Here is a 17,519-nt window from a genome sequence, read left to right as displayed (position 1 = left end):
GTTTTCCAGGCCAAAGCAAGTAATGCAGTGACTTCTTGCATTAAACCCATCATTTATTTAATCAAAGATAAAGCATATTTCCATTATTTCTATAATAATAGAAATTCTACAAGAAAGGAGAGAAACCTTTAAGTTTTCCTTAAAGAAAGCCATTCATCCTATTCTTATGATTTCTGATGTGAGCTACATTACTGTCAAAACAGGCGAGCCTTTAGGATACAGAACAGAGAAAAGGAATTCGTTTAAAACATGATTTTCTATGTGGATCATCAAGGAATGAGGAAAGAAACTAGGGGAAAAAAAGGGGAAGAAATGGGTGAGTGTAGTGTACTTATTTCAGATATGAAGATGTGCTTCCAGGTACAGCATTAGATGTACAAATTCATTCTAGAGCTTTGCTCACTGGTACTTACTATCTCTGGAACTACAGTCACTTCAGAACCAGGGCATTGAAGCCCAAGGTTAATACAGATTTTAGGCAGCAGACAAAATTGGATCCAATCCAGATTTCCTTGTTTTCTAGCTGGAAGGGGCTTGGGCATTTCATTTAATATCACTGAGTTTCAATTTATTCACATGTAAAATGACCGTCATGGAGGTGTTATAAAGAATCATAGATTATCATATTCTTCCATTCTATGACATAGGCATACTTCACATTTTAATTGGGATGATTCTTAAAATCAATGGCACATCTTTTGTGGAAGTGCCACATAAAATGATGGGGCATCAAACAATAAATTGTCTCTTAATTTGATAAAATACATGAAGGTAATAAAGGCAAAGTGCATCTGACAACATCTGGCATCTAATAAGCACAAGCAAATTGTTTTGGGGTGATGCTCAGTGCTGTTGCTTTTACACCATGCTACACCACTCAGAGAAGCATCTCTTTCTTCGTAAATGTTCACTGATACTCCAAGCTCAAGTGAATGCAGTCTAGTACGTATTTTGTGAAAGAGCAATTAAAGTCTTAAACGTCCTAGTTTCTCTAATCATCTAAAATATCATACTTTTAATATAAAAATAATAATAATACATTAAAAATGAAGTGATACATCTTTGGAATATTTATCACCTTCAAAGTATTTGCAATTCTCCCACATAATAATAGCACTATATTAATTAGTTCATGAGTACAAAGAGTCTGTACTGCACATAGCACTCTACTAGGCACGAGTTTTCCTTGTTTGTTCTAACTTTGGTATGACCTAACTTCACCACCAAGAAACATCACCATATGGCAAGTTCCCCATTTCCCCTAAAATAATTTATTGAGCCTTTAGTGTGTCCAAGTGACTGAACTCTTTATGCTGAATTTTTCTCAAGATTTCTTCAGGACATCAGAACATACTGCAGGTTTTTTTTCAGGTGGCCCTCTACCAACTGGATATGAAATTGGATCAGCTGGAGGCAAGAACAGATGGGGTTGAACAGCAGATGGAAAGATCCTGTTTAGGATATGCAGAATCACTCTGGCAAAATCAATCATGTCACAGGAGTTAGTTTCAGTTGGGTGGAAGAAAATGAACTCAAGTAGACAACTGAGTTACTGGGAAATTAATATGAGCTCACACTTTAGAATGTCTTGATTAAGTGTCAATAAGACAGATGAGCTAATGATGTTGAATTAAAAGTCTTAAATGTCACGTTTGTCGATGATCATAATAGCTCTCCATATTTAGTGCTTACTCTGTGCCAGGCATTTCATGTACATATCTCATTCAATCCTCACAAAAAAAAACCCTGTGAGACAGGCATTTTTCCAATATCACAAATGCTGAAATGGAAGTGTTAAGTGAATTAATCAAGGTCATAGGACACTAGGTAACAGAACCAGGATTGGAACTTGTCTGGCTAGCTGGAAAGCCCACACATATAATGAACACTCTACTGTACTACTTTCCAGTGTTAAATGATGTGTATACAAGAACAATTGGAGGAGTATACGGTCAATTTTCAGATATCCTAAGGTCCTGTCCACAATAACAATTAGAACTGGCCTGAGATGGTCAGAGTGACCACTGGGCATCTGCCTGAATCCTTGTGGGAAATACAGAGCAGCTAGGGTGGCCACATGGTCCCCAGTAAAGCAGAGGTCACAAGTGTCACATACAGGCTCTGGTGAATCCCACGGAGTCCCTGTAGAAATCTTACATCTGCTTACCGCGAGAAGGTCTCCCAGAATCCTGGAGCTGCCTTGCTCCAGAAGTGGATCTGCATAGCAACCTTAGGCCAAAAGCGTCTCGGGCACCCATTCTAGTCCAAACGTGCTATGATGGACTTTGTTTCCATGGGGCATTCATACAGGTGTGAATCTGAGATTGTGAGTGACTTGGAGTACACACTGTCTCAGTCCATTTGGGTTGCTATTTTAAAAAAAAAAAAAAAAACATAAATTAGGTGGCTTATAAACAACAGGAATTCATTTCTCACAGCTCTGGAGACTGGGAAGTCCAAGATATGCCAAGGCACTGGCGGATCTGGTATCTGGCGATGGGGAGTTTTCTGTTCATAGATGATTCTTTCTGGCTGTGAATTTTCCTAGCAGAGGAGAAAATGTACTCTCTGGGGCCTCTTACTAATACCATAGGTGAAGGCTCTGCATCTCATGACCTACATCCCCACAAAAGGCCCCACTTCCTAACATCACTTTGGGTGTTAAGATTTCAGCATATTAATTTGGTGGGGGTCACATAAACATTCAGTCCACTACATCTACTTTCTTCAAAACTGTAGGCAAGCTGTAAAGAAGGGAAAATCTTTTCAACCCAAGTATTTGCCCTGCTTTAACTTTGGAGCAAGAGCAGGAAACAGAAGGAACTTATCATTCATTGATTGCCTACTATTTGCCAAGTATGGAAAGATCATATAATTGGTTGGAGGGAAAATAAGATAAAAGTCTGAGCAACAGATGGAAACACATCTGGCAAGTGACATGCTTTGTATGCATTACTTTATTCCATATAACATTCCCTTGTATTAGCCAGTTCCTGCTGACTGCTAGGCTACTTTTTCTTCTCAGCTAAATGTTCAAGAAGCAGGTACTGGTTATGAATAAGCACGGTAAAAACCCATTTTCTAAGAAACAGAAGAGATGGCAAGTGTATCCTCTCAAAGAAGTCAATTTCGTTTTCTGCCTTATTTTTCTCAAACGAAACTAGATTTTACCAATTCCATTACCATAGCCTTGCTATCTATACATAGATATCACAGAAATCTTAATCTTTGAGTTTTCAAGTTAGAGGAATTCTTATTAAGTATGAGAGTTAATAATCTTCTGAGACGCAAATATGCCTGGTAATGTGAGAACAATAAATGTTTGTTGGGTCCAAACAAGAATTAAAGCTGTATATGTTATGCCTTAAAGACATTAAATTAATCATAAATTAGAGTGATTAGTTACATTAAAACAATAGCATTATGAATACATAAGATACAAGTTTCAGTTTAAGGAAAAACCATATTTTAATAATCCCCAAGTACGCCTGTATTCTGAGACACTAAAAATAATTATATGCTACTAACTATACCTTGAAAACCCATACACTCTTCCTGAAGACCCAGAAATGAACAGAGCAGAACTAAAAATTGAATAAATTTTGTGACACATGATTTTTTTATTGTAATATTTCTGAAATTGGGATGCATCTTAGAATCTATGACATCTTATAGTTGCCTTCAGCCAGGTGGCAGCTGTGATGTCACAAGCAATGCTTGCATGTAGGAGAACAACATGTAAGACACATGTCAGCATCTTGCAAGAAAACCTCAGAGACAATTACAGACCACTCTTATTATTCCTAGGAACTACTTGTTTTGAAAGAGGATGGGTGAGACAGTGTATTATATATGTTTAACATACAGGAAGCAAAAGTAAAAAAAGAAGTCTAGTTCTATGTCATTGCCAAATGACTTAAGAGTCTCGCACCACAGCATTTTAGTTGCTTAACAGATTTAAATGTTATATTGCGCTTGCTTTGGCAGCACATATGCTAACACTGGAACAATGCAGGGAAGATTAGCAAGGCCCCTGGGCAAGAATGACACATAAATTCATAAAGATTCCATATTTTTTTAACACAAAGGATAAATGCTTCAGGGGATGGATACCCAATTATCCATGATGTGATTATTACACATTGCATGTCTGCACCAATGTGTAATGTATACCCCATGAATATATACACCTACAATGTACCCACAAAATTCAAACTACAGTTAACATTTTTTAAGGAAATATGACCTCACCTTATCTCTTGATGGCATAGAAATTTATATTTTAAAACTATTTATTAATATATATTTCAATATATTATGTTTTTATATTTTTAATAAATATAATTTAATTCTATATAAACATAAAGTATTCATTTAATTATGTTAACTATGTAAGTTAATTATATACATTTATTATATATCCATTATCTATAATATTTATACATAATATATTTAATATATATTATTTACACAGAATTATATATAATTAGGCTTAATAACTGAGTCAAAAACATGATTCAAAGAGTCATATTCTACATGAAAGGAAGTTTCAGAAATATCTCACCCAATTTATTTTGCTTATATTTTATTTTTTATGTGTATGCAATAAATAATTTAAAAATCTATAATTAAAGTGAAAAGAGTTTTTTCAGCAAGCATAAAATTTTGCAGTGATTAAAATTTACTGAGTCCGTTTATTTGGTGGTAGTTTTCTTAGGTTTTTTTTTTTTTTCATGAAACAATGATAACTGCTGGCATCATAGATACAACAAAAGAGGGGTATAAAAATGTGCGGGAGCCGGGCGCGGTGGCTCAAGCCTGTAATCCCAGCACTTTGGGAGGCTGAGACGGGCGGATCACGAGGCCAGGAGATCGAGAGACGATCCCAGCTAACACGGTGAAACCCCGTCTCTACTAAAAAATACAAAAAAACTAGCCGGGCGAGGTGGCGGGCGCCTGTAGTCCCAGCTACTCGGGAGGCTGAGGCAGGAGAACGGCGTAAACCCGGGAGGCGGAGCTTGCAGTGAGCTGAGATCCGGCCACTGCACTCCAGCCTGGGTGACAGAGCAAGACTCCGTCTCAAAAAAAAAAAAAAAAAAAAAAAAAAAAAAAAAAAAAAAATGTGCGGGAACATGAGGAGATGGTATACACATCTACAGAGGCAGGAAACAATAGAAATTAGCGCCAGCCTGGAAGTTAGGATAGAGATTGATTCCAGGCTTGGTTCCATAACTAAGGAGCCGAGTGATCTTGAGCAAGTCACTTAATCTCTCTGAGCTTCATCCATAAAATAAGGAGCTGTGATAGATGATTTCCGGGCTCCAGAGAGCAGTGATGTAAGCAATCAGGAAAATAGAACCTTTCCTCAACGCTCCAAGGAAGAAGGGATCTGATGTGGGTCACTATGTGCTTATGAGAGTGACGGAAAGGAGTCGCTGAGGTTGAGGCAGGCCGGTCACTGCTGGCCTCAGCTTCTCCAATGGCTACCGAGGGATTAGACATTGACTCCAGGCAGGTCAGAAATTCAAGGAAACTTCCCCACAGGTCACAGCAGCCTCCGGTATCTATTGGTGAACTTCTAAAGGCTACTAAAAACCCTTTAGGTTCCAAACTCTGCATGTCAGCAGGCCACTGCCCCAACACACACTTCTGTGCCATCCAAATCTCCCACAGGGGCTTCTTACTGATCGCATCCAAATCAAAGCTCTGTTTGGCAAGGGGTTCTGGGAAATGTAGTTCCTACACTGCCAGTTCCTGTGCTGTAGAAGAGATCACAGAATAAGGTGGGAATGGGGCTGAGTGTCGCAGACAGATACCTGGTACACCAGCTGGGGAGCGAGGGACTATGATGGCAACGCAGGTGAACAAGAGGGAGGGGACGGCATGAAGACACATTCAGAAGTCATGGAGAGGAAGGTACACATCTGAAAGATGCCTCAAAGGAAGAATTGAAAGATTAGATATGGGTTACTTTTTCTTTCCACACTAGTGAGTCAATATAATCTATAAATCAAGTCTCTTTAGCTCCTCTACTGACTATCATGTTCTTTTTCCCTAGCTCTTCTGTAACAGGGAACAATACACCCTTTTTCTTGTAGTGCAAGAATAATGATTTGCCGGCAGAAGCTCCGTGAATCAGACTTTGCACTGAACAAGTTATATTGTTTGGGAACCCAGCTAAATTTTTCCATAACTGCTTTAAAAGTGATTTCCATTTAAAGCTAGGTGGAACAAATTCCTGCTGCTGGCTAAATCTTCTTTTTCTTTCCCTATGAACAGAATCTCATAAAAAGGACTATTGCTCTTTTGTACTTTTCTGTGATGCATTTTGTGTTGGGGGTCTATCTATGGAGGAGGCCATCTAAAAATAAACCGAGTGCTGTAAAAATACCCTCATAATTCTACTAGAATTCAACTTTTTAATAGCTGTCTTTCTTCTCCCTTTATGCCTCCTTTTCAATTATTTCTTTCCCTTTGGTACCCTGCCAGACTAATGTTTCTGGCTCTTTCATAGACACCTACATTGACTAAATGGATCTCCTACCTTTGAGAACCTCATTAAACTCTGGCAGAGTTTGGTGGCTACATGAACTCAAACCCCAGACGTATGGAGAAAGAATCACTTTCAACAGAAAACCTAACATCACTAGTGCTTACAATGCTGATTATTTTTTGTCATAAATAAATACGATGGGCATCATTTATGTCCATTTTGAGTCTGTATCTATGTTATATCACACTTTGCCTAATAATAATGCTGCTGTCAAGTTAATAAGGGTTTTAGCTTTTATAAATAGCATTCAGTTCATTTGAGTTTATCTTAAACTGTACAGAGGTGCTTGTTTTATTATAATTCAACTGAATCAGAAACATACTTTCTCTCTACTTGCTCACACTGGCTTCTAACCAACTCACGTTTCTTTAATGACAAGTGCTAAATAAACTTCACCTGGGGACTAATCCGCCAATAAGGATAAGAAAAGAATTGCCCCAGCTGCCAAAGTATCATTGTTTCATCTCCAATGAAACATTCCTCTATAAAACCGTTTCTCTCTATGCAAGGATTTGGAGTAGGAATCCAGCTACATAGGTCAGGGAAGGCCCCACCACCACCATCCCCACTGACTCAGAAAAGGAATAAAATATTTTAAAGCAGGAGGACCAGAGGCCAAAACTTCATCATGGTCAAGAAAAAGTGAGCAGAGCCATGAAGCGAGTCATGAAGTTGTAGATTCATAGAAAACATGTAAAGGGTATAATACATGTAAAGGTCAAGTGTCACTCCTCGTTTTAAGGTGAAGAAATGAGGCTCGCAGGAGTTAAGTGTCACACAGCAGATAGTGGCCAAGATAGTGGCCAAGCCAGGCTGAGTCCCACGTCCAAATCAGTGTACTGCTTGTTTCTCTGTGCACCTGCCATCTTTAGTGGTGGTGAATGGATGAGGAGTATTGAGGTGAATACCCTAAGAAATAACACAGCAATAACGCTCAAGTATAATCTAGTAATAATGATTTGAAATCAACATTATTGTAGTGACTTCAATTGTATCCCCCAAAAAGATATGTCCAAGTTCTAACCCCTGGTACCTGTGAATATGAATATGACCTTACTTGGAAACAGGGTTTGTGCAGATGTAATGCAGTTAAGGATCTGCAGATTAAGATCATCCTGGACTTAGAAATCTACTCTAAATCCACTGACTGGAGTCCTCATAAGAGAAAAGAGAGAGAGCTTTGACACACAGAGAAGAAGCTCATGTGAGGACCCCTGTGAAGAGGGAGGAAGAGATTGAAGTTCTGTGGCCACAAGACCAAGAATGCCAGGAGCCACGAGAAGCTGGAAGAGGCAAACAAAACCTCCTCTCCTGGAGCTGCGGAAGGAGTGCAGTCCTGCCGAGGCCTCCAGTGTGGATTTCTGGCCTCCAGAGCTGTGAGCGAGTACATTCTGTGGTTTTAAGCCGTGAAGTTTGTGGTCATTTGTTACAGCAGCTTTAGGAAACTAATACAACTATGAAAATACCCAATCTAAAAAGCAATCCAGGAAGAAATTTTTGTTGTCCCAGTAGTTTGTTGTTGTCATGGTTGATTTTAACAAAATATAGCTCAAACAACAGTTCTTTGAACTTTTCAGTTAGGAATAATTACACACATAACATCTCCCCTAAATGTTTTTTAGCCTAAAGACCCTGTCAACACTTAATATTATATAAAAGGCTCTGTCCACCTCCCCAGCCCAGTGTCCTCCCAGCCTTCCCCTTCCCCCATATTCCAGCCACACTGGTCTTCTCTTTGGTTCCAGAACATGCTAGGACCCTTCTCACCTCAGGCTTCTATGTGCTCCTCCTCTGGCTGGCACACTCATCCCCCACCCTGCACCACATCCCCAGTCAAAATCAGCTCCACAGTACAACTCTATGGGAAGCCCTCCTGCCCCCTTATAATAGACCAGCCCCACACATACACTTTCTTTGTAAACTTTCCTAACACCCTTTCCCTCTTCTTCACAGTCATGATCACTGTAATTTTTTCATTTATAATATTTCTGCATTGTCTGTCTTTCCCACTGGACTGTCACTCTCTCAGAGCAGACACAGGACATTTTGCTCATCATGACATTTCAGGGGTAGCATGATGCCTGGCATATAGCAGGCACTCATAAATATTTGGAAAATAAGTGAATGATAGTATTTAGCCTTGGATGGGGCTCTTGTCTGTTATTCACACAGCTGTTCTGTTTCCAACATGTAAAATTGAAATTGTAGAAAAATCTGTACATAGTCATAATTCGAAAATTAACTTATTTTACTAATGTCTTAATTTTTCTCCTCTGAATTTCTAAATGAATTCATGAAAGTTTTGCTCTGTCCCAAAGGCATTTCATAAATAAGTAAGCATAGCTAAAAGGGACTCAAACCTGTTACATTTCACCATGCCATCAGCATTCATGGATAGGCGAATTTGCCATAATCAGTATTATTCATTTGTATAATCAATAAGCATGTTAGGTACTGTATTAGTCCATTTTCATGCTGCTAATAAAGACATACCCAAGACTGGGCAATTACAAAAGAAAGAGGTTTAATGGACTCACAGTTCCATGTTACTGGGGAGGCCCCACAATTGTGGTGGAAGGTAAAAGTCATGTCTCATATGGTGGCAGACAAGAGAAGAGAGCTTGTGCAGGGAAACTCCCCTTTATAAAACCATCAGGACTCTTAAGACTTATTCACTATCGCAAGAGACTAGCACAGGAAAGACCCGCCTCCCTGATTCAATTACCTCCCACTGGGTCCCTCCCACAACACATAGGAATTGTGGGAGCTACAATTCAAGTTGAGAGTTGGGTGGGGATGTAGCCAAACAATATCATTCCACCCCAATCCCTCCCAAATCTCTTGTCCTCTCATTTCAAAACCAATTATGCCTTCCCAACAGTCCCACAAAGTCTTCACTCATTTCAGCATTAACTCAAAAATCCACAGTCCAAAGTCTCATCTGAGACAAGGCAAGTCCCTTCTGCCTATCAGCCAGTAAAACCAAAAGCAAGTTAGTTACACCCTAGATACAATGGAGGTGCAGGCATTAGATAAACACACTCATTCCAAATGGGAGAAATTGGCCAAAATGAAGAAGCTAAAGGCCCTATGCAAGTCCAAAATCCAGCAGGGCAGTCAAATCTTAAAGCTCCAAAAAGATCTCCTTTGACTCCAGGTCTCACATCTAGGTCACGCTGATGCAAGAGGTTGGCTCCCACAACCTTGGGCAGCTCCACCCTTGTGGCTTTGCAGGGTACACCCTCCCTCCTGACTGCTTTCATGGACTGGCATTGGGTGTCTACAGCTCTTCCAGGTGCATGATGCAATCTGTCAGTGGATCAACTTTTCTGGGGTCTGGAGGATGGTGGTGTTCTTCTCACAGCTCCACTAGGCAGCACCCCAGTGGGGACTCCCTGTGGGGGGCCACCCCACATTTCCCTTTAGCATTGCCCTAGCAGAGGTTCTCCATGAGCACCCCACCCCTGTGGCAAACTTCTGCCTGGACATCCAGGCATTTCTGTACATCTTCTGAAATCTAGGTGGAGGGTCTCAAACCTCTGTTATTAACTTCTGTACACCTTCAGGCTCAATATCATGTGGAAGCTGCCAGGGCTTGGGGCTTGCACCCTCTGAAGCCATGGCCCAAGCTGTACCTTGGTCCCTTTCAGTCACACCTAGAGCATCTGGGATGCAAGACACCAATTTCTTAGACTGCATACAGCACAGGGACTCTGGCCCAGCCCATAAAACTGTTTTTCCCTCCTAGGCCTCTGGGCCTGTGATTGGAGGGACTGCCACAAAGGTCTCTGACATGTCCTGGAGACATTTTCCCTATAGTCTTGGTGAATACACTTGGCTCCTCATTACTTATCCAAATCTCTGCAGCTGGCTTGAATATATCCTCAGAAAATGGGATTTTTCTTTTCTATCACATTGTCAGGCTGCAAATTTTCCAAACTTTTATGTTCTGATTCTCTTTTTAAACGGAATGCCTTTGAGAGCACCCAAGTCACTTCTTGAATGTTTTGCTGCTTAGATATTTCTTCTGCCAGATACCCTAAATCATCTCTCTCCAGTTCAAAGTTCCACAAATCTCTATGGCAGGGCAAAATGCTGTCAGTCTCTTTGCTAAAGCATAAAAAGAATCACCTTTGCTCCAGTTCCCAACAAGTTTCTCATTGCATCTGAGACCACCTCTGCCTGGATTTCATTGTCCATATCATTATCAGCATTTTGATCAAAGCCATTCAACAAGTCTCTAGGGAGTTCCAAACTTTCCCACATTTTCCTGTCTTCTTCTGAGCCCTCCAAACTATTCCAACCTCTGCCTGTCACCAAGTTCCAAAGCTGCTTCCACATTTTTCGGTATCTTTTCAGTAGGCCCCACTCTACTTGTACCAAAATCTGTATTAGCCAGGTTTCTCTAGAGGGACAGAACTAATAGGATAGACATATATAAAAAGGGGAGTTTATTAAGAGTATTGACTCACACAATCACAAGGTGAGGTCCCACAGTAGGCCGTCTGCAAGCTGAGGACCAAGGAAGCAAGTCCAAGTCCCAAAGCTAAAGAACTTTGGGTCCAGTGTTCAAGGGCAGGAAGTAGCCAGCACAAGAGGAAAACATAGACCAGAAGACTAAACTAGTCTAGTCTTTCCATGTTCTTCTGCCTGTTTTTATTTTGGCCACACTGGCAGGTGATTAGATTGTATCCACCCAGATTGAGAGTGGGTCTGCCTTCTCCAGTCCACTGACTCAAATGTTAATCTCCTTTGGCAACACCCTCACGGACACACCCAGGAACAATACTTCGCATCCTTCAATCCAATCAAGTAGACACTCAGTATTAAACATCACAGGTACCTAATAGATTCCAAAGATTGTATTTTAAAATATGCTTTAATCTATAGAAGAGAAAAAGAAAATAAGAACAGTAATGAGAGGTAAATTACAGTGAGGCTGGGTGGCAGTAAAGGAACATTTCCAGAGGCAGTCCTCTTGAGCTGAGTCTTAAAGGGTAGGAGAAAGTGAGTAAAGAAAGCCATCAAGGCTGTTTTAGGACAGGGTTTCTCATTTTTGACATTTTTCACAGAATAATTCTTTGTTGTTGGGGGCTGTCCTGTGTGTTTTACGATCTTAACAGCATCCCTGGCCTCTGTCGATGACGTGCCAGTGTGACAACCAAAATGTCTCCTCCAGATTTCTCAATGAACTGAAAATAGAACTACAGTTTGATACAGCAGTCCTACTACTGGGTATCTACTCAGAAGAAAAGAAATCATTATATAAAAAGGATGCCTGCACTTGTATGCTTATTGCTGCACTATTCACAGTAGCAAAGATATGGAATCAACCTGTGTCTAATGGATGGTTGGATAAAGACAATGTGGTGTATATACATGTGTATGTGTGTGTGTATATATATATGTGTGTGTGTGTGTTTGTGTGTGTACCATGTATATATATGTATACACACACACATATATACCATGGAATACTACTCAGCCATAAACAAGAATGAAATCATGTCTTTTGGAACAACATGAATGGAACCGGAGGTCATTATGTTAAATGAAATAACTCAGAAGCAGAAAGCCAAATACCTCATGTTCTCACTTATAAGTGGGAGCGAAATGACGTGCACATATGGTCATAGAGCATGGAATAATAGACACTGGAGGCTCAGAAAGGGAGGAGGGTGGGAGGGGGAATGAGAAATCATCTAATGGGTACAATGTACACTATTTGGGTGATAGTTATACTAAAAGCCCAGACTTCCGCACTAGACAATATATCCATGTAACAATACTTCTCTTTTACCCCCTAGATCTATAATTTAAAATTAAAAAAAAAAAGAAACGAAAACAAAATGTCACCTGATATTGCAAAAAATCTCCCCTGGAGTGCAGCATCATCCCAGTTAAGAAGCGCTGCTTGGGGCACAGGAAGGAGCCTAACTGCAGGTGGGGGCGTCTGAGTTACTGCAGTGTCCGGGTAGCTCTAGGGAGGTGCCTGGGAGGGAGATAAGAGAGCAAGTACAACACTGCCCTTACACAGGGGGTTTTGTGTGTGACGCTGCGGAGTTTGGAATTTCATCCTGAAAGCACTTATGCAGAATAAAAGGATCTTAAGTAGGAAGGGGACACGGGCTAATTTGTGCTTAAGAAAAATCACTCTGGTCACAGTGGAAAGGAAGGATCGAATGGAGATCAGAATGAATCTGAAAGAATTGAATGTAATCCAGAAGAGAAGTGATTCATGGGGACGGAAAGGAAAGGGAAGATAGAAAGGTACTCACATCACGTCTCTAAGACCTTGTCCATAATGGGATCTAGATTCTTGGTTTGGATGATCAGAAAGTAGAATCATAAATCTTCCCCAAAACCCACTTGGAAATTAGCCCTCGTGACTTTATGAAAAAAAAAATCAAACCCTTAAGCTCAGAAAAATTACTTGTAAAGTTGGTTAAGCATAATCTAGGTGACCTCATGGTGTAATAAATAAAAATAGCCGCTACCTCCGGCTTCAGACTCAATTTGATCTTCAGCAAAGATTCCTTCAGCAAATTGTCAAAAAAAAATTAGTTTTTAAAGTAATCAATATATTAGAAAACTGTAGTAAATTTTCACCCCCTGCCCCCAAGCAATGTCTAGAGAAGTGAGACAGAGAGACAAAATAAGTAATTGAGGCCATTTTTCTTGCCTGATTGTCCAGAAAATTGCCTCATTTCTTTGCTTTATTTTCTGAGTCCATATAATGATAACAGACAAAGTTGTATGTGTGGATATTTTTTACAATCTGAATCTTTGACAGTGTTGAGAGAGGTAATCGCCAACAAACACACTATCACAGCATTTGCCAGAACCTCTGTTGTCATTCAGGCATTTGTCAGTATCTAAGGCAAGCCCTTTATGTGAGAATTGACTAGATAAAATGTCATGAGCACCTCCTGTGAGGGGAAGAAGATGGGGACTGAGATCTCAGTCATAAAGAGACTCCCCAGCTGCACGTGCTACAAGGTGTGCAAAAGCAATGAACAATTTGGGGCAAAGCGCAATTTTCATAGACTCTGTTTTGGGAAAAAAAAAAAAATCCCTGTGCCACCTATTTCACAAGGTTATTCACATTGCTAGCTCATGAGGAACATAGGATATTCAGGCCCTGCTAAAGGATCTGAATGGATCATCCGGGTTTTGATTACGAGACTGTTTGAACAAGTCCCAAATGGGAATAATTTGAATTAAAGTAAGAATGTGTCAATACATTTGAAATGTTGAAGACTGCAAAAATAGTATTTATACATAAATATGAAGTATAAATGGAATTTTTATGTGTTGATAAATTATATATTTTAAAATATTTGGCTTCAATGATAATATAAGAAAAATTAAATTCCTACTAATCCATAGAATAATGTGTACTTTCTTTTAAGAAATCACCAACCTTAAAATCACTAAAATATGATCCATTTCACAAAACAGTACGTTTTAAATTAAAAACCAAACTGAATTCAGAAAGTAAAAATTATGATACACAGTTTATATTGGTCAAAGATACCATTAATTGTTTATTATTAAAAATAAACACATATGTTTCACTTCACATGTGTTACAAGGTGCTTAATATTTTATATGCGTAATTCATTTGCTCTTCACAACCATAAAAGGTAGATACATGATTACTCCCATTTTGCAGATAAGGAAATTAACACCCCGCTGAAATATTTTACCAAAGGTCACATAGGTAGTAAGTAACAACCATGTGATTAGGGGAGAGCATTATCCCTAAACTTCATGAAGAACAAGACACCTATAAGCCCTTAGTCCCTTGCAGACTAAGAAATTTTGATAGAGACAATTTGTTACAGATGCATAAGATAGTACAGCCAGTTCTGTGAATCACAGCATGTTATATTTATTTCCACATATTCTATGTTAATAATATAATTTTTAATTCAATGTATTTTAAACTTTAATAACTGCTGTAAGTATCTGCAGCTCTGAGAATAAGGAGGAAGAGAATAATTTCAGCCGTTTTAAAATAGCTTTTGTGTTTAGATTTAAATATTTCAGTTTCATTTCAAGTATCTTTTTCTGCGAAAAATTTGGCCTGTCTGAATTTTAAAAGGCATTTGGGCTTCAAACTTTAGTTAATGGTAAAAAAGTAACAAAATATTTAATTTCCTGAAATTGTTCCAAATTACAGAAACAAGAGAAAGCTTAAATACCAGGGGACAAAAATTCATAGAATAGAATTTATTAATCATGATTCATACACAAAAGACCAAACCTTTCGATGAATAACTGTATTGTTGACAGTTTGGGAGGAATTTTAATTTTGTTTGTTTTTCTCAAATAGTGAGATCAGAGTCAAAAAAGCTTTAACATCTCCGTATTAGAGATTCTGTAACTCCCGTCAGTTATGCCAGACTCCAGCTAAGTACTCTGAAAAGTATATTAAATCAGGATGATAATTGTTCAGTAAAATTTCCCCTAGAAGTATAGTAAATATGATTGATTTAATATATCATTGAGATTCTACTGGAAAAATGGCATAAAACAGCAACATTCTGTTGCCATTTTATAACTTTCATTTTTGTAAAGTGACCATTAGCATAATATAGTAATATCATTACGACAGTCTGCACAGATGAAAATATCTCAAGGCCAATATTACATTTTCATCAAGTAAATGACCATGTGTTTCAATAAACACAATTATGAATGTTAATATACCAACAGATTGAGTAATTTCATCCCTCAGCATCATTGTTTATAGGGGAAAACAAATTAATCATCTTTGAGGTAACAGGAGTGTAGACTTTTAGAACATAATCTGTTTCACTACAACTATTCTTGATTTGCTGAGTAGGAGTCAGGATTGTGCTTCTGACTGTCCTCATCTGAGGTCATCTTACCTGACTGTCCCCTTCTGAAGTAATCTTGTCATTATGTAAATACCTTATGCAGCATTATCAATTTAGAGCCAGAAAATTTAAGATGAATCACATCTTTATTTTGATAAGTATCCACAGGACACTCAATTGTACAGTAGAAACACGCAAAGAAACCTGTTCCTCCTGCCTGTTCTGTCAGCTTGGACAATTCCTGAACAAGCTGTTCTCCAGCCCTGCACACCTGTGAGCAGGTCCGGGACTCTGTGGACCCAGCCATGCCCTTTCCGTCACCAAGGCCACATTTGTGGTCAGGAGGCAAGTGAGATTGTCATCACTTTCACTTAAGTCCTTTTTAGCAATAGGCATGTTGGGCATTGGAATGGATGTGCAGGTGAAATGGGCACAAACCAAAAATAGAAGAGGCAATTTGTCTATGGCCTTACCGTCCTGAATGTGCCTGATCACGGAAGCTAAGCAGGGCTGGTTTGGTTAGTACTTGGATGGGAGAAGAGATAACCAGCTGAGACTTCAGTATCTAGCTGACGGGCTGCTTCAGCCTTCAAGCATAGCTTAATTATATGTATCACTGGGGAAGATCCTTTTCTGGAAAGAGGCAACATTTTAAGACAGTTCAAGATTAACCTTTATTTAAGCAAAAAGAAATGTTTCTACTTTCAAATGCTTTTTGGTAAAAATCTTTAAAAAACAATAAATGATTTTTCTGATTTGTTAAAAAAAAGAAAACAATCACTGTATTCCTTGGCTGTAGCATAGCAGCAAATGTAGACAGTATAAGAACTACTTATCCTGGCATGGGTCCTAAAATATAGTTGCTTGAAAAAGTCTATATTGTGACCTTAATTTTTAGTCCTTTGCCTCTTTGGGAACTCCAGTGTGAAGAGAGGTTTGCACAACCTCATGGTCCTCAGGTTGTTATCACATGGCTGAACATTTTACAACATGAATTCATGAATTATGTAGTTAATTAATATATCGAAGAAGATCTTATTACAAGTTCTCTTAGTTATAGCCCCACAACCTTAACTGTTATTGCCAAGAATTTCTATCCATCCACTCTTCCTATTTTGCAAACTACAATTACAGAGGAGGTGTGAATGAAAAGTTTTCTGTATGATTCCAAAAATGTGTTAGGATGTTTTGAAAAGTTTTGATTCCTTTGAAAAGTTCTGATTTATGAGTGACTTAGCAACATGATTAGATGAGACAAAACCCATAGCTACACATCTTTCTCTAGAAGTATTCTTAATGTTGACTCTTGACAAAATTTCAGATCCATTCAAAATTTCACATACATTAAAATAAAAAAACTAATATAAGATTAAGTAGACGATACAAAGGCTTCCTTAAAGATTACATTTTTTACATTGTCTATTTTTCATTCATTGCAAGCATGTTTGTAATTACTCAGTGAATGGCTAATTTCAAATCTGTACCAGGTAATTCTCACATCTCTGTCATGTCAGGGTTGACATCTATTGATTTCCTTTTTTTTTCCATTCAGTTTGAGGTCTTCCTGGTCCTTGATATTGTGAGTGACTCTTGGTTGGAACCTAGACATTTTAGATATTATTTTATGAGACTATGGATCCTCTGCTGGTTGAAATCCAGACATTTAAGAAATTATTTTATGAGACTATGGGTCTGCTGCTGTCATCCTCTCTCTGCTTTTCTTTTTCTTCTCCACTTACTCCTACCCCTTTAACCCAATGCTGAAGTAGGACCAGGGAAACATTAAAAGTTGGCCCACAGATGGAAGGAACATTGTACTCCATGTGTCACATTTAAATTCTCCAGGAAGAAAGGGCTTGTCAATAAAGTGTCTTTTTAAGTCACAGGTGGCAGTAAGGCTGTGCTACCCCCACCTTTTCTTTCTGATCATTATCTCCGAATGTCACTTATTTTCTGAAGTATCTAAGTAGCACCACCACTATCCAAGACTGATATTCTCCGTTTATGTTCAATCATAGCTCACTAGTGAAGATTAATTGGGGAGGAGACAAGTCTGAATTAGAAATCACCAAAGTAGTATTTTAAAAGAAGTGCAGATTTATTGCATTCAATTCTAGACC

At 38.8% G+C, this 17,519-nt stretch overlaps 1 protein-coding gene and 1 non-coding gene across 2 annotated transcripts in view; both read left to right on the top strand.

Moving 5' to 3' along the window:
- Positions 1–17,519, top strand: part of CNTNAP2 (contactin associated protein 2) — a 2,243,420-nt gene that overhangs the window by 1,657,094 nt on the left and 568,807 nt on the right. The window lies entirely within an intron of this gene.
- LOC126951750 (U6 spliceosomal RNA) lies at positions 3,972–4,079 on the top strand. Its single transcript, XR_007724619.1, has one exon. It is a non-coding gene; the product is annotated as a U6 spliceosomal RNA (small nuclear RNA).

This window comes from Macaca thibetana, chromosome 3, assembly GCF_024542745.1.
Source record: "Macaca thibetana thibetana isolate TM-01 chromosome 3, ASM2454274v1, whole genome shotgun sequence".
In the NCBI taxonomy this organism is placed as follows: domain Eukaryota; kingdom Metazoa; phylum Chordata; class Mammalia; order Primates; family Cercopithecidae; genus Macaca; species Macaca thibetana.
Note: the sequence above shows the minus strand (reverse complement) of the source record. Positions and strands in the feature narration are given on the sequence as shown.